Source organism: Bombyx mandarina, chromosome 21 (genome assembly GCF_030267445.1).
Source record: "Bombyx mandarina strain Sakado chromosome 21, ASM3026744v2".
Classification (NCBI taxonomy): Eukaryota; Metazoa; Arthropoda; class Insecta; order Lepidoptera; family Bombycidae; genus Bombyx; species Bombyx mandarina.
This window is the reverse complement of record NC_143227.1, coordinates 7,248,613-7,275,944: the sequence shown is the minus strand read 5'-3', so window position 1 is coordinate 7,275,944 and position 27,332 is coordinate 7,248,613.

Here is a 27,332-nt window from a genome sequence, read left to right as displayed (position 1 = left end):
CGGAACTACTCAAAGCCAAAGCAAAACAGCGAACGGATCATCTAAAGCGAAACGGAAGAAATGAATTATAATTTTTAAAGTGTACTGTGAGTGTTCTCAGTGTTAATACAGTGATAATTTGTACTTTGGTAGAATTTTTATTTATCCCGAACCCTAGCGCGTAGCAATATTTTACTTGTAATTTGCTACTCGTATTACTTATACAAAATAAGTGGAAGTATTTACACCAATAACAAACAAATTGAATAAGCTGACTAGAAAAAGTTACAAAACTCTGACTTTGATGTATTAAAAAGAAACGAATCGGAAAGAAACGTGGAAATATTTAATGTATGAGTTTTGATCGTTCAATCTTGAAAACAAAGTTTAGTACTTATCATTTTTGTATATGGATTAAAAAGAAATTCTTTATTAACAACGATCTTGCAGAAATTATGCTGAGATGAGCTCAAGGGTGTTGAGGCGTGACGGAAGCCTTGTTAGCAGTATCATTCGACCTACGCGAGGCACTCAATAAAATTACGTCAAAGGAACAAGAAGAGAAAGAAGAAGTATTTTTTTTAATTTGTGGCGTTTAGGAACGCACCTTTTTATGATGCGTAAGCCAAAACGCACTAGAGGTCGTAAAAAGAAGAAAGTCCGGACATGGTACCTTTTTACCGCCAAAAAATTTAAAAACGAAAAATAAAATATAATGTGTATAATAATTATGTAACTAATATAATACTTATATAATAACTTAAAATTGTTTATGCCGCTACAACAATAAAACTCCTATTGTATCAACTGTGGTGTTAATTACATAAAACACGATTTTACGGCGAAGTAAAGAAGGGACTCAATATGAACTCCCTCAAGTTCATAGATAACGAGTAAACCAAAATGATATTTGTTCTGTAACCTTTTAATTATTATTATTATTACTAATACTTTATTTCAGTTATTTTTTTTAAGTACGTGACTAAAATATTAAATCGTCAGGATTCGTCAAAGCTCGCAAGAACTTTATGATGAAATCTAATCATAAAAGTGACAAAATGTTGTATTTTAGATTAGTTAGTTCAACACAGATTAACGAACCAGCTAATATAATAAAATGAAATGAATATAATACAAAAACTGATTACTTTTTTCCAGACGAACACCATAGATTATACATCTATTAAATATTATAATCAATATACACTAGGCTTTCAGTGATAACTTAGTATTTTTAAAAGTAGTTTTGTTTATATAATCCATTTTTAATATTATTATTGATATGTATGTGTTTTAATCTACATATATGTAAGTATGTTAAATTATTTAGCAGAAGCCTTGATATTCTCTTCATCGCCTATGATTGGTTGATGAAGAATGCCTTAAGGATTAAATCCGCCGATATATCAAAATCTATGAAACTAGCGAACCCAACATATGTCTTAAGTCCGAAAATTTCATACTTTTATTATAAAATATTAACTAAAAAAAATGTTTGTGATGGACCGAATTTCGAATCTAGACCATTCTCGAATCTACATAAACACACCCAACAAATTTCATCAAAATCGGTCCTTCGTCGGTCAAAATTATTTAAGTGAAGTTCATTAATATCCACATGGGCAGAAGAATTATACATATTAAGATATGCAAATAAGCTTCATACATTCGCGTCAGGCCTATCTGTCATTCTCGTTTAAAATAAACATAGTTAGTATGTTTCAGCAGTTTCCAACACAGGAATGCACTTAGTAGAAGTCCCTCACTAAGCATAGTAACAAAAATGAAACTAATTTTACTCCAGGCCAAAGGTTTTAAAATAGTATCCGTGCTTTTTTTTACTCGCTAAAACTCTTACGGACGAATTTTCACATTCAATTTGACGATTATGTGATGATGAAACATAATGTTAAAAATAATTAACAAATGGTTCAAAATTATATAATTAATAAGCATTAACAAATTTATTGAGTGCTTGAGTTAACAACTAGCAAATACTCTAGAGATATTTATAGTATTGGGCACTTTGAATGTAACCTATGCATCCTTATAAGAGATAAATGATATTTTAGCCGATTGTTTTTTTAGGTATTCGGTGTTTCAGTATTCTAGTACTGTCAGGGAATGGCCCATTTATTAACAACAATTTGACATCAAAAGCTATTAAAATTCGAAAATATCTGTCACAATTAAAAGTTACAGGCACTCGTGAGGTTCATACGCAAAAAAGTAATTCTTTTTAATTGGCGCCCGGATGAAACGTACGTGGGCAGAAAAAAAACGTTACAACTTCCCTAACAAGACCATGGGACTGTTTTTATTTATGAAACGCGTCACCCCTTTCGGAATACGCGAGGCTACCTTAATTTTAGCTTACTACACCAAATGTTCATGAAATGAAATGAGCGAGATTAAAGAGAATGAGAAGAGAATAATATGTCAAGTATTTTCCATTTATATTTTAAGGTTCCGGTTGTAATTATAAAGGGTTTAATCAAATTTGTTTTGTATAAGGCATTACTAATTACTGATATCATTATATCTTTCAGTGCTTCGTTCATACTTATGGTCATTCGTTCCTTGGCATTTCAATTCGAACGTCTTACCTACATCGAACATTTTTGTTCGAGAGGTAAGCGTACCCAATTAACACCAAAAAGTCATTATGAGTTTCCGAAGTACATTTATAAAGAAATATTGTAAGCACTGAAGTATTTTTAATGACGTAGTATTGAGAGAAACGAGAAACAAGTTCGGATTTTCTAACAAAGCAATGATGAATAATGAACTCCGCTTACAATGGTTATTCGGAGCTTTATTTAATAGCAATTTTAAACTTTTAAGATTTTCATCAGCTTATACAAATCGTAGCATAATTAAGAGTATATTTATTGCGTTGTCAGCATTTATTACTTTTATTTTACGAACGACAGAAGTGTTATTCGTCATAATTTATATAAATATTTTTTGTTACTTACATCTGTCTAATTTTTTACAAAAAATATTTATTATTATTTAAATATCTTAAAATATAGAAATAACTAATAGTATCTAAGACTCTAACATATTTTGTTTGAATTAGGTTTTCATCTTCATAATAAGAAGATCTTAGGAGTTAGCCACCCCTATTTTCTAATTAAAGTTTATATTTAATTCAAAGACCTTGGGTCCATTCCTAGAATTAGCTTGGTTTTTTTAATGTTTGGATGATGCAAATTAAAAAAAAATGGCTTAATAAATTTTCGACTGTTACAATAACGAAATTAGTAAAATAAAATGATAAAACTTATTTTTACATTAAACTATTGAAGAATCGAATCGAAGAACTATAAGAAACTTAAATGACAAAAACAACCATTTAATCTTTTCCGAAAGCAAGAGCACAAAAACTACATTTATTTTATGATGTTCTTCCTTCAACGTGAAAGTCAATCGTGAATTAAAAATTAATTAATTCATTAGAAAAATTGGTACCCACCTGGGATTCGAACATCGGTGCATCGCTCAACACGAATGCACCGGACGTCTTATCCCTTAGGCCACGACGACTTCAACATTTATTACGACATTTAACACGAAAATTACCAGTTTTTAAATATCCAAATACTGACTATCTCGAATATTCAATTGATCCAGTCGAATGGAGGAAAAGGACAGCGCACCTGTAGGAAGTACTTATAGCATTGTGCCAAAAATTTACAGGCCAAAATTCAGTGACGCACGAATAGATGCATAAATAAACACGGCTCGCTGTGAAGCCGTGGAAAAATCACTTCAGTTCCTTGTGAAATATTCACCTGATTTACTCTGAAGGTAACGCGGTGAGTTTCATTTAAGTCGTATCTAAAAAAAGGAGTCAAATGCGAGGCGAATAGATGTTTCTAGAACCAGGTAACCTGCTTTCGTTGTCAATTCGCAAGTGGAGCAACATTCCGCTGAATGTATAATGCTGTTACATTCGTGCCCTCGGTTTCTTTTTGCTTTAGAATTCTGAAATCACAATTAATATTTCAAGCTGTAACTTTCTATCTTATCTTTGTAGATTGTAGCGGCTTGGCTCTGCCCCTGGCATTGCTGACGTCCATGAGCGACGGTGACCACTTACCATCAGGTGGGCCGTATGCTCGTCTGCCTACAAAGGCAATAAAAAAAAAATAAAAAAAAAAAAAGATTATATCTTTGTAATTCGAAGTTCAGTGTCTACTTTTCTAATGGAAGTTATATTCTTACCGTCGCACCATCCTATATATAGGAAAATATATTTGGCGAAATATATTGATTATATAAATCTTTTAGAAATTAATACAATCGCAAATAAATTCTTAAATAAACTTTAATAAATTTTTATTAAAGTTTATTGTTAATAATTTTTTATTAAGTTTATGGTCAGCTCTGTTTTTGTTTGGAAGCAATCAAGCACTTTAGCTTGTAAATATATATAGTATTATATAATATTATTATTTGTAAAGGTAATGCTAAAGGCATAGCCAAGTTACTGCCAAGTGAATATCACCGAATCGGCAGCGAGTTCGTCTGCCAACGTCGACACCAAAAACAAAACTTTAGCCGATAATAATTCACACTTTATGATAATTAGATGAGCCTTCCGGCAGCTGTTCCGGCTGACTGCAGATAAAAACGAATATAGAAAGCTAACGGTCAACCTTCAGGATTGAAGAGGCACTGGAAGAAGAAGAAGAAGAAGATGAGCCTTGCTCGTTTTTTTTTTTGATACCGCCATCTTGTTGTGTCTTTAAAGCGGTTAAAATAGTATTATTATTCGCCAATAGATGTCGGGAAGAGTCATAAAGTGAAAACACGAATAAAACAACATTCTCTGAAAAGAAATAGTAGCTAGATCGATTTATCGCCCCCGAAATCCCCTGTATACTAAATTTTATGAAAATCGTTGGAGCCATTTCCGAGATTCAGATTATGAACTTATATATATACAAGAATTGCTCGCTTAAAGGTATAAGATGTCTCAACGCCGAGGCATTCAAGTTAGACTTTGTTTACGCTCAGTTAACATCCCGATTAAGTTTAATGTAGACAAACAGAAATAAAACAAAATTGACAATCATACAAATCAGTCCCAACTATTATAGTTGAGTTCGTATGCAGTAGCATGAAAACATCCGTAAATCACGTTTTACTTAACCAAATGACTGCAGAGTACGGTTATGTGCACGGTGACACAGTTCCTTAAAACCTTCAGGCGAAAACATTTAACTTTCTATATACCTAGTCAGGTCATAAATTATGTCACATGTTTAATGTAAAATAATTGAAACAAGTTTATTCATTATGTAACCATTCATATACCAAAATGAACTTAACAAAACATAGATTCTTATGACACTAAAGTTTATTCAAAATTACCTCCGTGATTTTGAATACAGGCCTTCAATCTGCGCAGCCAGTCGTCTATCGCAGCACGAACGAGGTTCATGTCAATATCGGCAGCTGCCTTAATCAAGGATGTCTTGAGTGACTCCAAATTGGGATGAGGCTTTGAGCACGCCTTTTCCTCCAAGTGTTGCCATATCTTGTAATTTAACGGATTCAAATCTGGACTGGAGGAGGGCCAGTCTTCGTGCCGGATGAAGTCGATTTCACGCGCCGCCAGCCAGTCTTGTGTGCTCTTCGCTCTATGAGCTGGCGCCGAATCTTGTTGGATTACCCAGTGCCTGTTATTGAACATGGTATGAGAAACAGGTTCCACAAGGTTCGTCAGGACTGTATTTTGATACACAACTGCATTCGTTTTTACACCTTTCTCACAAAAATGTACCTCTGTTAAGCCCCAATAAGAAACTCCCAACCATACCATGAGCGAGGATGGAAAATGACATCGTTGGACACGCGGAATACGGTTGCTCGCTTCTTCACTACTGTGTGCGTACACCTTATCATTTTGTTTGTTGTAGCTCCCTTCTAAAGTAAAAAATTTTTCATCCGAAAAAAGAATTTCCCGATATTTTTTTCCCGCGTACCGCTTCAACAAACCGCGGCATCTCTTCAGTCTCAGGTCCATTCGACGAGCATTCAAACGATGTCCTGTTTTTCTTCGATATTCCCGAAGCCCTAAGTCTTCATTTAACACCCTTTTCACCGTAGTTCTGCATAACCCCATCTGAAGGGCCAACAGTTTCTGCTTACTTTTGGGATTTCTTTGAATTCGCGCCTTCACAGCTTTTATCACTGCTGGAGTCCTAACAGACCGAGGGCGACCACTTCTTGACCTGTCATCTACACTAGAGTCTTCATTGTATCGTTTGATGGTACGATAAACGAATCATTTGGTTATATTCAAATTTTTAAGTATGTTAAAAATTTGAATTGGCGCGTAACCGCAACGATGCAACGCAATAACTGCAACACGGTCTTCTTTAAGCGTCCACTCCATATTTAAAAATGAGTAAAATTCTAAAAGTATACATTTTTATTTTCATGAACAATTCGAAATTCAATAAACTTTTTTGTGGCCAGCATTCTAAAAGAAAATATTTCTACAGCAAAGCAGTAATGTATCACAGCTTAAAGAATCGAATATCCTTTATAGTATAAAATTCCTATTTCTGCTGTGAAGCAGTAATGCGATTCGGTTTGAAGAGCGGGGCAGGCGTTATAACTAAGCTGCAACCTTGGAACTCATATCTCAAGGTGAGTAGCGGCATTTACGCTGTAGATGTCTGTGGGCTCCAGTAACCCCTTAGCACCGGATGAGCTGTGAGCTCGTCCACCCATCAAGCAATAAAAATTTAGAGGTTGACCTCATGTCTCAAAGGTGAGTTGTGACATTGACACTGTCGTATCTCTAGTAGTATTCACTTAACGCCCGGTGGGCCGTAAGCTTGTTCACGCGTCTATAAAATAAAAAATAAATAAAAATGTCTGGGATCTATGCAATAATTATTATGATAAGACATCTCTATTATAAGATCGAGATTTATAAATATAATTTACATCAAATAGTGCATCGGAGTTTAATCTCATTAATTTACGATAAATAAAAGTTATTTGTTTAGGTTACTTTCTAGAACATGGATATAAGCCTTTTTCGTTATTTCGTTACGTGACTATTTTATCAGTCAATCCCTATCGCGAGCCGTGTTCAGAAATTTCCTTTTCCTTTCATAAGCTCCAAACAAACGTGCTCCAAAAAAGCGCTGTTAGCAAAACGTACAACCGACTTTATGTTTCTATTTACCAAATTTAATTTGAGTCTTTGTTGTGATGGAATATACTGCAGAATGCAAGCAGGCCGCATTGTTACTCGTTTTCGTGTGAAGGTTTTGTGACACGACATGTCCTAGAAACATATGATTAAGTCTGGAAATTGAAAATGGAATTTAATTTTGTGACTTCGCACAAGTCTTCGCTAGAGACAAGGCCACTAGATTATTTTAGTGTGTTGTTGTAAATTTTCATAAAATTCTACAATTTCATTTTAAACCATATCTCCAACAAAATTATCGCATAATTACTTCGTTTCCGAAGTTGAAATGGTAAATATCACTCATTACTTACGTACACGGAAAACTAACTAGTCTAGCCATAAATACTGTTAAAGTTACATAAAAACTTTTCTTTTTTTCAAATTTTTAATTATTTTGAATTTGGAACACGTATATATTATTTTAAAAACTTCTTTCGATTTTGCGCCATTTCACATGTTTTTTCATGTTCATTATCAATTACAATATGCAATGGGGTGTTAAAGAAAATAGGATCGCAGTGATCGCCTTGCACAAAGTGGGTATGTAGCCGTCGGTCATATTCCAGACACTTCAAAAGCTTGGTATCAGCCGTATGTTTTACATGGTACTATCAACAGATACAACATTTCGTCTGTCGAATACCAGAAAAGATCGGGACGGCCGCGTGCTGTTAGAACTAGAAAGGCTATTAATGCTGTTAAAGCCAAAATTCATCGAAACCCCATTAGGAAGCAAACATATTATAGCGAGAAATAAAGATTCCCGCTAGGACTCTGTCGCGTATTATAAAACAAGACCTGAAGCCCGGTGCTTATCGTCGATATACAGGACATGCCCTAAATCAATTAAAGAGAGTGGATTGATCAAAACGCCTTCTGTCGCGATACACAGGCGAAAGTCACAGAAATATCCTCTTTACCGATGAAAACAGTTTCAGGATTGAAGAACACCATAATAAGCAAAAAGATAAAGTGTACGCTCACAGTTCTAAAGAAGCTGCTCAAGTAGTCGGAAAGGTACAACGTAATCATCATCCTGCGTCAGTGATGGATCAAAGATGTGTCAACGTAAACTTACACGTGAACAGTACTTTCTGGTCAATCTGGTCATCTTCGTAAACAGAATGAGCCTATACATACATACATACCAGTCACAACATAGCTGGAACAGCTTAGGCTACAGCGTAATGAGCAGGAAATAAGACTTAAATACGATTTTATTACCAATAACAACCTCGCGTTTAACAGTTAATTACGTTACATTACGTCTGCAACAAAAAACAGTAGTAGTAGTAGTAATAGTAATAGTATTAGTAATAGTATTAGTAATGGTATCAAGAAAATATTGAAGTCGTCGTGGCCTAAAGGATAAGACGTCCGGTGCATTCGTATCTAGCGATGCACCGGTGTTCGAACCCCACAGGCGGATACTAATTTTCCTAATGAAATACGTACTTAACAAATGTTCACGATCGACTTTCACGGTGAAGGAATAACATCGTGTAAAAAAATCAAACCAGCAAAATTATAATTTGCGTAATTACTAGTGGTAGGACATCATGTGAGTCCGCACGGGTAGGTACCACCACCCCGCCTATTTCTGCCGTGAAGCGGTAATGCGTTTCGGTTTGAAGGGTGGATATCTCACGGTGGGTGGCACATTTACGTTGTAAATATCTATGGGCTCCAGTAACCACTTAACACCAGGTGGGCTGTGAGCTCGTCCATCCATCTAAGCAATAAAAAAAATAAAAAATAAAACGCCACCACCAGTCATAATCTTCGGTCATAGTTATTGCTGAGTCAATATGTGATTCCCCCTACAGCATTCAAATTCCAAAAATAATAAAGGTAACGAATGTGTCGAAAATATGTATTTCCTATTTTAAACTGACTTGGGTTCAAGTCGTATATTTATTTCCCTCTCAAAAAATTGGATTTAGTTTTTTTTTCATTTTGCTTTTCAGAATAAAATGTTAAGGGTTTCGGGTTTGAGATAAGTGGATTTGACGGGCAGTTTTACGCTTCCATCGATAGCCGATGTATTGCGAACCTCTTTGTTGACAGATACGACCTTTTTTTACGTGTTGGTTTAGGACCGAAACTTTTCTTTTACTGCTAGATTATTTTCTTAAATTACTTGATACTGTTAATTGATGGACAATATTTAAGTTCAAGAATGTATTTAAATTCTTATTTGAAAATGATGAATTTGTAAATAATAAAAAAGCTGGTGTCATTGAAAATATATCATATTTTTTTTAGGATGCTATAACTAGTCAGGTCATAAGTATTGTCACACAGTAAAAACTTTTTTTTAGAATGCTGGCCACAAAAAAGTTTATTGAATTCGAATTTCGAATTGTTCATGAAAATAAAAATGTATACTTTTAGAATTTTACTCATTTTTAAATATGGAGTGGACGCTTAAAGAAGACCGTGTTGCAGTTATTGCGTTGCATCGTTGCGGTTACGCGCCAATTCAAATTTTTAACATACTGAAAAATTTGAATATAACCAAAAGATTCGTTCATCGTACCATCAAACGATACAATGAAGACTCTAGTGTAGATGACAGGTCAAGAAGTGGTCGCCCTCGGTCTGTTAGGACTCCAGCAGTGATAAAAGCTGTGAAGGCGCGAATTCAAAGAAATCCCAAACGTAAGCAGAAACTGTTGGCTCTTCAGATGGGGTTAAGCAGAACCACGGTGAAAAGGGTGTTAAATGAAAACTTAGGGCTTCGGGCATATCGAAGAAAAACAGGACATCGTTTGAATGCTCGTCTAATGGACCTGAGACTGAAGAGATGCCGGGCTTTGTTGAAGCGGTACGCGGGAAAAAAATATCGGGAAATTCTTTTTTCGGATGAAAAAATTTTTACCGTAGAAGAGAGCTACAACAAACAAAATGATAAGGTGTACACACACAGTAGTGAAGAAGCGAGCAACCGTATTCCGCGTGTCCAACGAGGTCATTTTCCATCCTCGCTCATGGTATGGTTGGGAGTTTCTTATTGGGGCTTAACAGAGGTACATTTTTGTGAGAAAGGTGTAAAAACGAATGCAGCTGTGTATCAAAATACAGTCCTGACGAACCTTGTGGAACCTGTTTCTCATACCATGTTCAATAACAGGCACTGGATATTCCAACAAGATTCGGCGTCAGCTCATAGAGCGAAGAGCACACAAGACTGGCTGGCGGCGCGTGAAATCGACTTCATCCGGCACGAAGACTGGCCCTCCTCCAGTCCAGATTTGAATCCGTTAGATTACAAGATATGGCAACACTTGGAGGAAAAGGCGTGCTCAAAGCCTCATCCCAATTTGGAGTCACTCAAGACATCCTTGATTAAGGCAGCCGCCGATATTGACATGGACCTCGTTCGTGCTGCGGATAGACGACTGGCCTGTATTCAAAATCACGGAGGTCATTTTGAATAAACTTTAGTGTCATAAGAATCTATGTTTTGTTAAATTCATTTTGGTATATGAATGGTTACATAATGAATAAACTTGTTTCAATTATTTCACATTAAACATGTGACAGAATTTATGACCTGACTAGGTAGATATATCATTAGGTATATTTAGTGTAAAAAATGAACTAGAGCTTGTGCGTGAAAACAACTTTATAAATATAGACCAAATAAATAAATAAATAGCATTTTATCCAAAAGAGTCTCATATCTTACCACACCCCAGGAAAATTGGTTACAACAGTCCACAATAGACAGTGTAATGATATTATTTAACATTAATAAAAGTTTTCAAGAACATTCCAAGAAAAATACCACTAATAAATTATTGAAATTAATTTATTTGAAAAGTAGTAAAGCGTGAAATTGCTGGACGTAATTACCGAGCCCTTGTCCTTCGTTCGAAGAAAAAAAACAGTTGCCAGTATTTAACATTGCAAAGGGTTCACAGCACTCCGTCTAATTGCTTTTTGAATATTCAAAAGCCTCTTATGAGAGGCTTCCAATCTATGGATTGGAATATTTTTAGAGAAAAAATAAAACAAAATACGATTTTCCAAGTTAAAAGCGTTCATTTCACAGTATGCGGTTCCCAATAATGAAACCGAATTGCAAATTATTAAAAGAAATACTAACACAACGATGGAAAAACGAAAGAAGAGTACGCAAAAGCTAAATGCATTCCTCCAAATTTTCATCTAAGAGTCGTGTCGAATTTTTGCCTAAACAATTAAATACATATTAAGAAAAATAATATAAATTTTAATTGATCCGAACATTATAAACCTTAAAAATTATTTAAAAAATTACAACAAACAAATGTTATTAATAATCCAATTGCTTAGCATTGTAAGTGATGAGCATGTTGTAGATAAGGCTGTGAGCTCGTCCATCCAACTAAGCAATAAAAAAAAGCATGTTGGCAGCTCAACAAATTGGTATAAAACCTTTTTTATTAATGTGGTTGTGGTTTTGACATCACTTTTGAATTTAGAATTTTGAAATGTCTTAGTTTTGTCATTCTCTTTTTTCCGTGCTATTGTAAAATTTTCAAAAATAAAAATTTTGTACGTGCGATGCGTTAATATTTTGTATATAATTGCTAAAGGATTTTTTTTAAAAAGTACCTTATAAAAAACTTTAACTTAAAAAATATACAAAAATCAATTCTAAATTCACCGGATAATAATTTTAGATGGTTATTTAAAAATGTTATTAACTTATTAAAAACAACACATGCGGGCGCTAAGACACGTCCATACAGATCGATAACTAATGTCTATAATCAAACTGCACAAATAAGTAGTTCTTTGGTATACGCATTAAGAGAAAGTAAACTATTTGCGCTCAAAGGGCTAAAACCAGAAGAAAATATTTAAGAAAAAGCAAAACAAAACATTTAATTAAACTAGCGACCCGCCCTCGCTTCGCTTCGGAAACATTAAATTTTATCATTGATAGGAGAGTCCCGTTATGTTGCGCGCGGTACCACAATAACTGCGGGTGACGCCGCGGGGCGAAGCTAGTCTAAGAAAAGTACCGTAAGTTACTCCTTATATCATCGACTACCTATTAGTGAAAGTCTCATCAAAATCGGTCCAGCCGTTCCAGAGATTAGCCGGAACAAACAGACAGACAGACAAAAATGGCAAAAAATGTTATTTTTGTGTATGTACCGTATATATATTCATATGCATGTAGTAAAAAGCGGTTATTTCAATACTACAAACAGACACTCTAATTTTATTTATATGTATAGATGTATAGATTAAAAGCATTACCTTTGAAAATATCGATAAACTTGTTGTTTATACTGTATGTAACAAACCCAAAATAGTACGTTACGGTAAAACCTAAGCGTGCAGGCGCGCACTAAAATTACAATTTCCAGTAAATATGGCATATAACTGTTCGACATGTATCGTAAATCTAAATAATTACACTGCAAAGCTAAATAGCTTCTCGAATATTCGAAAGGTTTAGTTTAACAATAGCAATCGGAAAATTGTTAACATTTCGTGTTTGAAGTTTGAATTCCTGTAGCCGAGAAACTTATCCCGTAAACTCAACTATCCAATTGCAGCCTCTTGGAGTTTCAATACGATAAATTTCACGATTAAGTTATTTGTTGAGTCGTAATAAATAGAAATATATATATTATATTTTATTTATTTATTTATAACTTCTTATACTAGTGAGTATAAAGGCGGACTTAATGCCATAGGCATTCTCTAACAGTCTACCTTCCCCACCGAACGTGGTCTCGCCTTGTCGCGGCGGTGGGGCTTAAGCGTGCACCCCGATACCGTGGAGCAGCGTTGTCTGCACAGGGGTGCCGCGAACAAAGAGGACTGCACACCGTGTTCCCGTTTTCCCACCTTTGCTGGACAAAGGGTGCGTGAAGCGGGAGATGGCTCCCTTCTGGAGCCCTCTTGAATGCTAGGCCATGTCCCCGGCAGCTCTTTGGCTGCTAAAGGGGAAGGCCCTCCAGAGGAGGGTACCGGTACGCCGGCGTGGCCACACCGTGGTCAGACGTGTGGGTCTGTCAGTAATGGTAGACCCCACGTGGATGAGAAGTGAACCGGAGGGCACTCCCTTCCGGTCGCTGGTTGCCATGTCCCCGGCTGCCTCTTGGCGGCTACAGGGGAAGGCCCCCCAAAGGGGGGTACCGGTTTACCGGCGTGGCTTCGAAGAAGCACACCGCAATCCCTACCGAGTAGGGGACGGGGGCTGCTGCCTAGCAGGAGCCGTGAGGATGCGAACCTCTATAAAAAATGCCCCAATCCCAAGTTTTTGACACCTGACGATGGGATGAATGGCTGGAGGGAGTCTAGTCCCAAGGGTTGTCCCATACCGTAATCCCCACTTGGTGGGGGGCGGGGGCCGCTGCCTAGTAGGGGCCGCGAGGATGCAAACCTCTATAAAAAATGCCCTAATCCTAAGCCTGTGACGTGCCCGGTGATGGGATGAGTGGCTGGAGGGTGTCCAGTCGTGAGGGCCGTCCCAGGGGACCGACCCCTGGTTAAATAATAAAGGAATAAATAAATGATGGCAGACTTAACGAAAAAATTACCCCAGGAGGGTACCACTCTAGGTGGAGAATCCCTCCGTGCTTCCACCTCGGTGGGAGCATGCTGCCCCACGTATTCTGGGGGGGGCAAAGCATGCCACGATGAAGGGGGCTGTGCGACGGGCAGCGGAAAACCCGTCGAACCGAGGTGTGCCAGCGCTGGCTCGACGCGCTCTGCGCTCGTCAGCGACTGTGAGGCGGCTGGCCCGAAAGGGAAAGTTAGGCGGAAGAGAAAGTCGAGGGGACTTTCTTCCCGCGAAGGGGAGGGGCAAACGTCGTCCTCTGACACGGATGCCCCACCGGAGAAAGTGGTGGTAGTCTCCGATTCGGCCTCTGCCGCGGAGGAGATGCCGCCCCCTAAAGGGAGACCCGCTCGGGGGAAGGGCGCACCGTCACCGGCGCCGTCATCGGCGTCGATGTCTGTCGCCTCGCTGGACGGGCGGACGACAGAAGAGGAGGAGGGCGGTCTTCGGGACCCTGCCTTGGTCATAGGCAGGGCCATGAAGACCGTCAAGTCGTATGCGGCGACCAGTGCCAAAACCAAAGCTGCTGGCCGCAGGCTGCGGGAAGTCGTCTCGCGAGTCTCGAAGGTTCTGCCTTCGGTTGCTTCCGCCAATGACCAGGTGGTGCAGCTGATGGCGGAGAATTCGAGGCTCCGAGCACAGCTACAGGCGCAGCAGCGGCCCGATGGCAGGGTTGCTGCTACCAAGCGGGTAGCCGCCACGAGGTCGTCGCCCGCGTTTCCACGTGCCGCTGGGTCGCGGACTCCTCCGGCATCTGTGCCGGCGGTGTCGCCGCTGGTCTCCGGGGTCCCTCGGGGTCCCTGTCCCTCAGCGGCGGCTGGCGACCCGTGGCCCGTGCTGCCACCATCGCGCGCGGTACAGCGGCGTTCGCGTCTCCCGTCGCCGCGGTCTAGGGAGGCGACGGCCGTCGAGCGGCAGCAGGGATCCGCGGGGTCACGGATCGTGGGCCTGCCGGAACCGAATTGCTACAGCCTGGACGAGATTATCGATCGCACCGTCCAGGCTGTAATGGAAAGGCTGGGTGGCGGGCTGGCGGCTCTCGAAGCGAAACGTATTGTCGCTAGTGACGCTGAACGGCCTGCGTCTACAGATGCCGCGGTGTCGGGTGATGCAGTGACCCGCTCCACCCCCGTACAGGCTCCAGCCACTAGGGCGGGCCCGGGGCGAGACAGAGCCAAGCGGGGGGGCGGCGCTAACGCGAAGTGCACATCGCAAGCGCCTCAACCCCGTCCGCTGCCCCCGCCCCCGTCTAACATGGACGAGGGGTGGAATGTGGTGGCCCGGCGGGGTGCCAAGAGGGCCGTACCGACAGCTCCCCAAGTGGGTGGAGCACCGGCCACTGCGGCGTCTCAGGCTGCTCCCCAACAGGGTCGAGCGCCTGTGGCCGCCAAGAAAAAGAAGACGAAGAAGAAGTCGTCGCGCGCGCCTCGTTCGGCGGCAGTGGTCTTAACGCTGCTGCCGGCCGCCGAGGCCAAGGGCGTGTCATACGGAGATGTAGTCTCCCGGGCGCGCGCGGCTATTGATCTAGACGAGATCGGGGCGGGGGAGGGCCTCCGCTGTAGGCTGACGGCCAATGGGGCCAAGCTACTAGAGTGTCCCGGTGCCGATAGTTCCGGCATCGCGGAGCGTCTGGCGGCGAAGCTCCGTACGGTTCTGCCTGAGGAGGAGGTTCGAGTGCACAGGCCGGTCAAAATGGCTGAATTGAGAGTGACCGGCCTGGACGACTGCACCACTAAGGATGAGGTGGCGGCGGCTATTGCCGCCCGGGGCAACTGCGCCCTGGAGAATATAACTGTAGGCGAGCTGCGCCTCGGTTATACCGGGGCTGGCTCTGTTTGGGTGCGTTGCCCGGTAGAGGCGGCCACCTCCTTGGCTGCTCCTCCGCCCGGGAGACCGTCGGGGGAACCGGGCAGGTTGCGCGTGGGCTGGATAGCAGCCCGCGTGCGCCTTCTCGAACCACGCACCTGGCGGTGCCTCAGATGCTTCAGCACTGGGCACTGCCTCGCTAAATGCGCGAGTGCGGTTGACCGCAGCGGATTGTGCTTTCGCTGTGGTCAGCCGGGACACAAGGCGGCCGTGTGCTCGGCTGCGCCGCATTGCTTATTATGTGCGGCGGCCGGGCGCAAGGCTGACCACCGGGCCGGGGGCAAGGCCTGCCCTCCGGCCAGCAAGAATGCTGAACGAAATCGGCGCCGCCAAGCTAAGCGGCGTCAAAAGAAGCGGTTGGCCGGGGGAGCACCGGCCGGCACTTTGTCTCCCGCTGAGGCGTTCGCGCCCGATAGCGGGGGCAATGGAGTAGGGGAGGGAGCGATGGATGTGGTTCAGTCTTAATGGATCACACCTATCGCTTCCTGCAGGGAAACTTGAACCACTCCGCTGGGGCTCAGGACATGTTGCTCCAGACCATGGCGGAGTGGTCAATTGACGTGGCTGTGGTCGCCGAGCCATACTTCGTTCCCCCAGCGGATGACTGTTGGTTTGGGGACGTTGATGGCTTGGCGGCCATACATATCAGAAGAACCGCGATGGTCCCCCCCCTGGCGATGGTGACCAGGGGCCCCGGGATCGTCGCGGTACAGTTAGAAAATATCGTCGTGATCGGGGTGTACTTTTCTCCGAATCGGCCTACCGTCGAGTTCGGGCGGTTCCTGGACGGGCTAGAGGTGATCGCTCGTCACCTCGCTCCCCGTTCAGTGATACTGGCGGGGGACTTCAATGCGAAGTCTGTCGCTTGGGGTTCCCCATTCACGGACGCTCGTGGTAGGCTGCTGGAGGAGTGGGCGGTCGCGGTCGGTCTCTGTATCGTTAATAGGGGCTCGATCGCGACTTGCGTGCGGTGGACGGGCGAGTCTATCGTGGACTTGACGTTCGCGAGCTCGCCCGTCGCACGGCGCATCCTCGGCTGGAGAGTGGTGGTGGGGGCGGAATCGTTGTCCGATCACCGGTATATCCGGTACGATCTTTCTGCCCCTGCGCCCACAACCTGTCGATGTGGAAACCGAGGCCGAATGGTTCCGGGGCGCGATGCACCGCATATGTGATGCCTCGATGCCCCGGGTCGGCTCTCGGCACTCTGGACGGCGACAGTCGCCCTGGTGGTCGCCCGAAATTGCAAGACTGCGTGCGGTCTCCATTCGGGCGAGCCGCCGGTGCACTAGACACCGCCGTCGCCGCCGCCTGCGGCGCGACGAGCCCGTCGCGTTCGCGGAGGAGGAAGCTCGGCTGCACCGCGAATATCGCGCTGCGAAGGACGCCCTGCGGCTGGCCATCAGGCGGGCCAAGGAGCAGAACATGGAGAGACTCTTGGAGGCGCTCGAAGCGGATCCGTGGGGGAGCCCATACAAATTGGTACGCGGCAAGTTGCGCCCGTGGGCCCCCTCTATGACTGAGCGTCTCCAGCCCCAGCAGCTGCGGGACATCGTTTCGGCGTTGTTCCCGCAGGAGCGGGAGGGTTTTGTCCCTCCCGCTATGGGCGGGCCGTCTGACACCGTCGACGGCCAAGCTCCTGCTGAGGTGCCCCGTATTACCGAGGCAGAGCTCCGGGTGGCCGTTGTCAAGATGACTGCGAAAGACACGGCCCCCGGCCCGGACGGAGTCCACGGCCGGGTATTGGCCTTGGCCCTCGGTGCCCTGGGGGACCGGCTCCTTGAGCTATATAATGGCTGCTTGGAGTCGGGACGGTTTCCGTCGCTCTGGCGGACGGGTAGACTTGTGTTGTTGAGGAAGGAGGGGCGCCCGGTGGATACAGCCGCCGGGTATCGTCCTATCGTTCGGCACCTGGTCGGGGTGGGGCCTGACCTGTCGGCGGAGCAGTATGGCTTCCGGGAGGGCCGTTCGACCGTGGATGCAATTCTTCGCGTGCGGTCCCTCTCGGACGAGGCCGTTTCTCGGGGTGGGGTGGCGCTGGCGGTGTCTCTTGACATCGCCAACGCATTTAACACTCTGCCCTGGACCGTGATAGGGGGGGCACTGGAGAGGCATGGAGTGCCCCTCTACCTCCGCCGGCTGGTTGGGTCCTATTTGGGGGCCAGGTCGGTCGTATGTACCGGGTACGGTGGGACCCTTCATCGTTTTCCGGTCGTGCGTGGTGTTCCACAGGGGTCGGTTCTCGGCCCCCTCTTGTGGAATATCGGGTACGACTGGGTGCTGAGGGGCGCCCTCCTCCCGGGCCTCCGCGTTATTTGTTACGCGGACGACACGTTGGTCGTGGCCCGGGGGGATGATTTTAGGGAGTCTGCCCGTCTCGCCACAGCGGGAGTGGCCCTCGTCGTCGGAAGGAAAAGGAGGCTGGGTCTCGACGTGGCGCTCAGTAAATCCGAGGCTCTGTGGTTTCACGGGCCGCGGAGGGCGCCACCAGTTGACACCCACATCGTGGTTGGAGGCGTCCGGATAGGGGTCGGGGTGCAGTTGAAGTACCTCGGCCTCGTGTTGGACAGCCGGTGGGCTTTTCGTGCTCACTTTGCGGAGCTGGTCCCCCGATTGATGGGGACGGCCGGTTCTTTGAGCCGGCTGCTCCCGAATATTGGGGGACCGGATCAGGTTGTGCGCCGCCTCTACGCGGGGGTGGTGCGATCGATGGCCCTGTACGGTGCACCTGTGTGGGCTGAGCCGCGCAACCGGGCCACTATGGCTCGGTTCCTGCGCCGGCCGCAGCGCACCGTTGCCATCAGGGTCATTCGCGGATATCGCACCGTCTCCTTCGAGGCGGCGCGTGTTTTGGCGGGGACGCCGCCATGGGAGCTGGAGGCGGAGTCGCTCGCTGCCGACTATCGGTGGCGCAGCGAGCTTCGTGCTCGGGGCGTGGCGCGTCTCCCCGAAGGTGAGCTGCGGGCGCGGAAGGCCCATTCTCGGCGGTCCGTGCTCGAGTCGTGGTCGAGGCGATTGGCCAACCCCACGTGGGGGCTACGGACCGTCGAGGCGGTTTACCCGGTCTTTGATGACTGGGTGAATCGTGGCGAAGGACGTCTCACCTTTCGTCTGGTGCAGGTGCTGACCGGGCACGGATGCTTCGGGAAGTACCTGCGCCGGATAGGGGCTGAGCCGACGACGAGGTGTCACCATTGTGGACACGACCTGGACACGGCGGAGCATACGCTCGCTGTCTGCCCCGCTTGGGAGGTGCAGCGCCGTGTCCTGGTCGCAAAGATAGGACCTGACTTGTCGCTGCCTGGCGTCGTGGCGTCGATGCTTGGCAGCGATGAGTCATGGAAGGCTATGCTCGACTTCTGCGAGTGCACCATCTCGCAGAAGGAGGCAGCGGGGCGAGTGAGGGAAAGCTCTCCTCACTACGCAGAAACCCGCCGCCGCCGAGCAGGGGGTCGGGACCGGGGTCGTATCCGTGACCTGGCCCCCTAAGAGCTAGGGGTCCCACCCGTTTTGTGCGGGGAGGGACCCAGACGTGGGGTGGCGTGCTCTGCACGCTCACCCGCAATAGGAAGCCGGGTGATGGTAGACCGCGTTCCCCCGACCGCTCTGGGGGAAGGTGTAACGTGGCGCCATCAAAGCGGGCTCTCGGCCCGCTGAACGAGGGAACCGGTGGTCGTGTCGCTGGCGGCCACCGGTCCGGCGTCCGTGGGACGGTGGGATGGATGTAATGTGCTCTGCATCAACCCTGTCCCGCCGTTTCAATAGCCCCGACTGGGCACCGGCCCGGTCCGAGGTAGGGCGCCGGTTGTGAGCGGCAGGAGTTTTTAGTGAGGTTCAACTCCCACATACCCCACCTGCCGCGCGGGTGGGGATCCGGCGATTTTCTCCTGTGGAAAAAAAAAAAAAAAAAAAAAAAAAACAGTCTACCTTAGGGGAGTGCAGAGATGAAGCTTGGTAGGTGTAGTGTGAAGGTGATATTACTTATTATGATATTATTTTATGTCGTATCTAAATGCGATTATAAAAATTAAATTTAATTGGTAGGATAAGTTCAACCCACAAGAGAATCACGAATTTCAAGTACCCATACAGAATAGAATAATAATTAAAATTTGAATGACTCCAATAAAATGTGAAAAATATCTGAGGAAAATATTCCATAGCATATAGTTCATTCTATATAGTTATTTAACCTTTATAATTAAACAGTTTCGAAAAAAAATCAAAATATGGATAAAGATTTTTTTTACACAAATTGATATAATATTTGTTATAATCTCTGCTTTTCCTGTCTTTAAGGAAATTTTTAACACTAACGATTATTTCTACATAATTGGATTTAAGCGGATTATGTACCTACTATACACTCCTAAAACTTGAATCATAGTTAATCTCAAAGATTAACGCAAATAAATTATTGTTGACTTTGAAGCGTGTAGCTATACTAATTGGGAGCTTAAATCTGCTAAGTAGAAGAACAATTAGAGTCGTGCGCGGATTTTATCCACTACAGATGTACTGAATATACCATTAACGCCATCTAGTTTCGTCTTTATTACCAAGGATTTGAGTCCCTTTTTTATTGCATAGATAGGTGGACGAATTTATGATGCTCAGTATCTATAGACATAATTACAATGTGGATATCACCGCCCACCTTGAGATATGAGGTCTAAGGTCTCAGTTTTTACAGTACAACGGCTGCGCTACTCTTCAAACCGAAACGCATTACTGCTGTACGGCAGAAATAGGCAAGTTGGTGGTACCTACCCGTGCTCACTAGTAATTTATTCAGTGCAGTGTTCACAGGATTACAGAACTTAAGTTACCGCGCTATTTTATAGTTGATCGTTTAAGAAATTTACTATTTCTGACGCATCACCCATCTTATCACCTATCAGAAAACATAACATAGAAGAATATGTTTTTGTGCAAACAGTTTCGCCGAAGCAAAGAATACCTCTGACAGACAATTCTTGTTTAAATTTATCACGCGTTTCTTGCGTGTGAGGTAAGTCGGTAAATTACCTGACACGCGATTCCCGTGATCTCGGGTTTCGAATTCCAATGAGACGATATTTCGAGGAACATTTTTCTTTTTGTTAAACGCCCACACGTAGTTTGTGACTTGAGATATTCTCTATAAACCTAAAAGTAAAGAATAACTCAACGTTTCTTTTCGAAGCTCTTTCGTTGATTACCGCTGTTTTTCACTTCCACTATGAGGAATTATAAGGAAATTAACATGTCGCTCTTCTAGAAAGTTCTGCATGTTGCTTATTAAGCTTTAATAAGCTAATGCTTAATTAAAGAAGTAAAGAAGAATTAAATAACTTTTTTTTTTATTGCTTAGATGTGTGGACTATCTCACAGTTCACCTGGTGTTAAATGGTTACTGTAGCCCATAGACATTTACAATGTAAATGCGCCACCCACCTTGAGATATAAGTTCTAAGGTCTCAACTATAGTTACAACGGCTGCCCCACCCTTCAAACCGAAACGCATTACTGCTTTACGGCCGAAAATAAGCAGGGTGGTGGTACCTATCTGCGCGGACTCACAAGAGGTCCTATCATCAAAGTTTGCAAATATTAATAAAAAATGAGGTCACCGCCCCAAAAACCCAAAAGCCACCCGTTGTTAAGCGGTTACCGTACCCCATACACAAGTATAACCTTGAGACACGAGACCGAATTACCGACTAATAAAAATACAATGGTAATAACAAAAGGTTCAAACTATACCTGAGAACTAGTAGGAGAGCGTATAGTAAGCCTGCGGGGATAGCTGTCGTGCATTTGACAAGTTCAGCTGAACAATAAAATGAAGATTCGGAGGCACGTTTCAAGGCGGTGGTTTACTCGTGGTAGGAGACCTCTTGTGAGTTCGCACGGGTAGGTACCACCACCCTGTCTATTTCCGCCGTGAAGCAGTAATGTGTTTCGGTTTGAAGGGTGGGGCAGCCATTGTAACTATACTGAGTTATAGATCTCTATTGGCTCCACTAACCACTTAACACCAGGTGGGCTGTGAGCTCGTCCACCCAAGTAAGCAATAAAAAAAGGCGGGTGGCAAGGATTAGTGTTAATGTTTATGAGCTCCGCCAATTAAAACAAGGTGGGCGGTAAGTTACAATAGCTCAAAGCCAAAATACGCCCAAAATAAATCTCCTCGTTCTATACGAATATACCGGGCATCATGTAGGCCACCTAAATTATGCGTCTTCGGCATGACGCAACACTTACATCCTCATCCTCATAGAACAGCCGACGTCGTCTTCTCGTCTGTCAGATCGGAATACACATACGTGTTACACATGCTAATCACCTTATCGTTGCCGCCGCTGACTACTCCCCGAATCCTGATCACGCAGGAGCCAGTCACCGTCGACGCCCTAGACACGTCCTTACGGATCCATAAGATCCAATATCGCTTGCATTAGATGCCTTCAGCTCTAACATTAAGAGCGGGCTTAGGGACCCCGGTAACCGTACTCGTTGAACTCGACACGAGTTCGACGTGCAACCTAACCCATGCATCGGCCCGCTGAGTTTCTAGCCGGATCTTCTCAGCGGGTCGCGATTCCGATCCGGTAGTAGATTCATTAGCGAAGCAGCAGCTCTTGAGTTGTTAGGTCACCTTCGGAGGCGCTCGGGTAGCTGTTATCAAATCCCACCCCTCCTGGCTGAGCCTTTGCTCACCCCACTGTCCTGGCGAAACTAGAAAGGCCTCCGGGCCACCAGTAAACATTCAATAAAAAAAACCCTAGCACGTGCTATAGTTATGTAAGCAAAGTCGGTTTTTAACTCTCCGTACGTAAATTCATAAATAATATCGTAAACATTGTAATCTCATTTTAAAACCGAAAACACATTTTATTCACTTGTACTATATATACATAAAGCCCCAGAGAAATTCATTTCTAAGACAATTCAAATAAAACAAACTCTAATTAAATAATTTACTTTGCCTTCAAATACTACAAATCCCCTTTCAGAGCATTTGGGAAGTAAACTAAATCAACACACAGTAGTTATAAAATACAAGCAGGAATAAATGATTTTGTTGACATTTGTATTGCCATTTCCCCAAATACATCATCGAAACAAAAGGAGTAAGGGTATTGTGGGACTATAATATCAAGGCTCAACTTTGCTTGTTCCAACAAGTACATAAATGCTATTATACTAAGCGTTAAGTCGATACTCCACATCTGACCGTACTTGACGGAAACGATTCCATAATTATAACCCTGGAGTTATTTTTATAAAAAGAAAAATATTTTGTAAAAACTTCAACAAAAAACGTAAACAAGTTGAAATCTTATACCTTTTAACAAGCAATTCTTGTATATTAATATATATGTATATAATCTGAATCTCGGAAACGGCTCCAACGATTTTCATAAAATTTAGTATACAGGGGATTTCGGGGGCGATAAATCGATCTAGCTACGATTTATTTTCAGAAAATGTTGTTTTGTTCGTGTTTTCAATAATCAACTCTTCCCGACATCTATTGGCGAATAATAATACTATTTTTCTTAATTGAGGGCAACTAATCGCTTTAAAGACACATTATCAAAAAAAACAACTGAGCAAAGCATCGTCTAATAAAAATTAAGTTACATTTGTTTTTAACCTCTTAAGACCAATTATCATTTGTAGCCTCGACTAGTAGCGGAAATTTATAGCCATCACAAGATAAAAAATATCTGAACAAAATCTGAATCGCACTAATGATATTTTCAGGATAAATAGGTATGTATTTACAAATTCCAAACAAAAACTTTCGGGCCGTTGGTATGTTAAAACAAAAATATCCGCTCTTTGGAAGACTTTCATCTATTTCATTTACAACCCAAAGCATTAAAGCAAGCCTGCACGGATAGTTGATATCGTATTTAAAAGTTTCGCACATATTAATTATTTATAGTAATTATTCCAATAAAATATATACTTCAACTTCATCACTCTGAGACGGAATGGACTCTAATAAACATTCAGTAAATCTCTCTCTCTCTCTTCGGTCGGTCCCTCACTGCTGAGGATCGTGACTCCGTTCGATTCCATCAACCAGCTGTCTCCATTGATCTCGTTTTGTAGCTTGGTGGAGTGCGTCGCTGACAGGTATCCCCAGTTCCTCCAATATTTGGTCTGACCATCGTTTGGGACCTCTATTTTACCGGTCACCACAAGGCGTTCCAAATTGCTGGTGTCCCTGCGTGCAACATGACCAAAATACCGCAATATTCTTTGTAGGCAGGTTGTTCTTTTGTTTTGTTGCATTCAGTACCAGAACGTTCAAAAGATAACGTGCTCTATTAACAAAACCTTGTGTCGCGATAATGTAAACGTCACATAATGAAACACCCCTGTACAAATACAATTTATCAAAGAAATATCATTCCGTTTCAACGAAGAATGACTTGCCGTCTACAAACAAACATAATGAACATAATTAAAAAACTACACAACCCCTCACGTGGTAAACAAAAAAGGACGTTCCAAAAATAGATGTTTAACCTGACCCAGTTCGTGATATCTGATCGATAGCTATAGTCAGGCGTTGGAGACGGCAGCGGGCATACTTTATGATTAAAATTTATTATTTGACTTAAAACACTTTTACGATTTAATTTCGCTTTTAATTCACTTTACGATTTCCGGAGTTTTCAATAATTTAGTGCGTTTAATGTTAAAGTTTTTTCTGTTTGTTTGAATTAAAGTCACGTTTTCACAAAAAAAATATGTAAAATTTTCTGGTAATCTATCATCACTCTTAGTACGTAAGGTATTCGTTAACGATAGTAATACCGATCTCTATACAAGCCACGGTAACAGAATAAATAATAAAAACTTAAAAATTAAAAAGGCATTTCGTAGGTATTCATAAGCAATCACGATGTATGTACCATTCTTTTTTTCAAAACAATTTTTAGTTTAATCAATTCACGATATTCAGAATTAATTAACGATATGTAATTTAACATAAGTTTTTATTAACTTGGTATGTATTTAATGGAATCTTTGAACATCATTTCCACCGACTTCAGTCTTGGCGTCTGTCTGATTAACATGAAAATTTGCACACGCTCCAAGGACCGACAGGAACAATATCGGGATATCTATAGAATATAATTATGTTTATAGATATAGACAGCGGCTTGGCTCTGCCCCTGGCATTACTGAAGTCCATGGGCGACGGTAACCACTCACCATCAGGTGGGCCGTATGCTCGTCTGCCTATAAGGAAAATAAAAAAAAGAATAATTTTCTAGCTTCGCTCTAATATCCTGACCTATATTATGAATTGGATAAAAAAATACCAAATTAATAGTCAGTTCGGAATGCTATTTCAGCGTGCTACTTTAGTATCGAACCCGCCGCTTGCAACGAAGGGTTCGGCGAGTATTAACTTACAGAATTAACTTACAGGCACAGCCCACTGAGTTTCTCGCTGGATCTTCTCAGCGGGTCGCGTTTCCGATCTGGTCGTAGATTCTGCGAAACACTGCTCTTGCTAGGGCTAGTGCTAGTAACTTCACCAGATTAAAACCCTGCGAGCTCATCTAATCGTTCGGTAAAGCCTCGGCCTTAATATACTGTATATTCAAAGTTGATTCTTACTTCAATATAATAAATTATAAAATGAAAAGAAATAACAATATCAAAATAATATCAATATCAAAAAACATAGGATAACATAAGATTCTATAATTTAATCAGTTTAATAAAAGCAACAATAATTGATATTCGTCACTCAATAACAACTTCCAATTATATTTTTAGGACCATACAAACTGGCTGGCCCTTGTATTCACTGTACAAAAGCTGAAATAAAATACATACATTCAAATGCCATTTCTGTTGATCGAAAACCAAGATAAAGCATTCCCTTCGCCCTTTTTACAGGCCGTTGGTGCGAATGAATCCTTAATGTAACATGGAATTCTTGATATATGCTTTAACTATATACACATATATTTCATTTTGCAAAACACGTTCTACCGATTCGTCTTGCTCTCAGGGATTGGATGAATCGTGACCTAAAACTCTTTGACTTTCAGCTGGTGCGTGTGATTATCGAGCGGGGTTGCTGTGGCAAATTCCAACATCGGACAAGAAAGTACCACCACCGCAACCACTTTCAACAATTCAACAAAATTTCGCTTCGTACAGAATATGTTAAATTTTAAGCGATCGGATGCTTTAGTCGGGTCAACATTAATTTGTGAGTTTTTGTCCGTTTTAATGTTTATGTTACTATTCTGTTGTTGGTTATTTGCAACAAAACCCTTGTTTGTCGGTAGTGAGAAAGTACTGTCCCTATTTTAGGCCAAGAACAATCTCTCCATCACCAAAAATAATTTTTATTGCTTTCGAAATCAGACTAACATACAACCTACCGCCGAGCCGCCTTACGAGGTCACACACTAAACGATTCCCTGAATGTCCAATCCCCGCCCAAGCTAGAGCCCGAGATAGGTAGAAGGAATTACTGCAGCTAGACGCGCTGCTCATCCGAAGATCGCCCGACTGGTGAAGTGGTCGCCGCGTCTGGGTGAATCGTCGACTCGATGTCAAACATTACGGTCAGGCCGGTGCCACTGGTTTTCCGGAATACCTCACTATACCGGAACCAAGTTTCCAGATTAGCTTGGGGCACAATCCTGAAAATTAAAAAGGTTTTTTCAGAATATCATTTACAGAAATATTTGTAACATAAAAATAGGGCTTGACGCATTAGTAACCATAGCTTAGGCTTGATTTTTTTTTGTTGCTAATAGGGTGGACGAGCTCACAGCCCAACTGTTGTTAAGTAGTTACTGGAGCCCATAGACATCTACGACGTAAATGCGCCACACACCTTGAGATATAAGTTCTAAGGTCTCAAGTATAGTTACAACGGCTGCCCCATGCTTCAAACCGAAACGCATTAGAAATAGGCAGGGTGGTGATACCTACCCGCGCAGACTCACAAGAGGTCCTAACACCAGTAAAAATTACCCCTTTTTTATTTTATGGGTGAAGTGGCGGAATCCATTGAGGTCGTCGTAACATGACCGCTACCAACCGGAACTTATCGCTGTCATTATATTCAAAATCGTGTAAACTATGTGAAATTAAAGGCATCTTATTTATATTTCATTTAATTATAATGTACTAGTTGTAATGAGAATAATAAATACTAATAAAATATAGAGAAAGCTCTTTGCGTAAGTGTTACAGAAAACAGTATTAGTACAATAATGAAAATCGACGCCAGCTGTGAACAATTGTTAGGCGTGAAGTGAAATCACGCTTTCAAGAGCTCGAGTGATTTAGTTTTGAGAAAATTCTAGTTGCGTCGAATGAAATGTGATGAAATATTTTGAGTCGTGAATACGATTCGAAACACATATGTAAAATAAATGAAAAAAAAGGTGGATTAGAAACAAAAAAAAAACGGCTTTAATCGTGAAATTAGAGATGTACCAATTTTGGTATTAGCAGTTTTTTTTATGTAAGTAAATTGTAATCGGTATATATTTTAATTTTTTCAAGTAGATATAAAAACCTGTTTTTCGTTTCGTGTAATAACCTTTTTCTATCCCAAAGCTACCCACCCGCAAATAAAGTTTGAAAAAAATAATTACATCGAATACGAATATTACCCAATAAACCCATGCAACTTAAAAACGTACCTCCGAACAA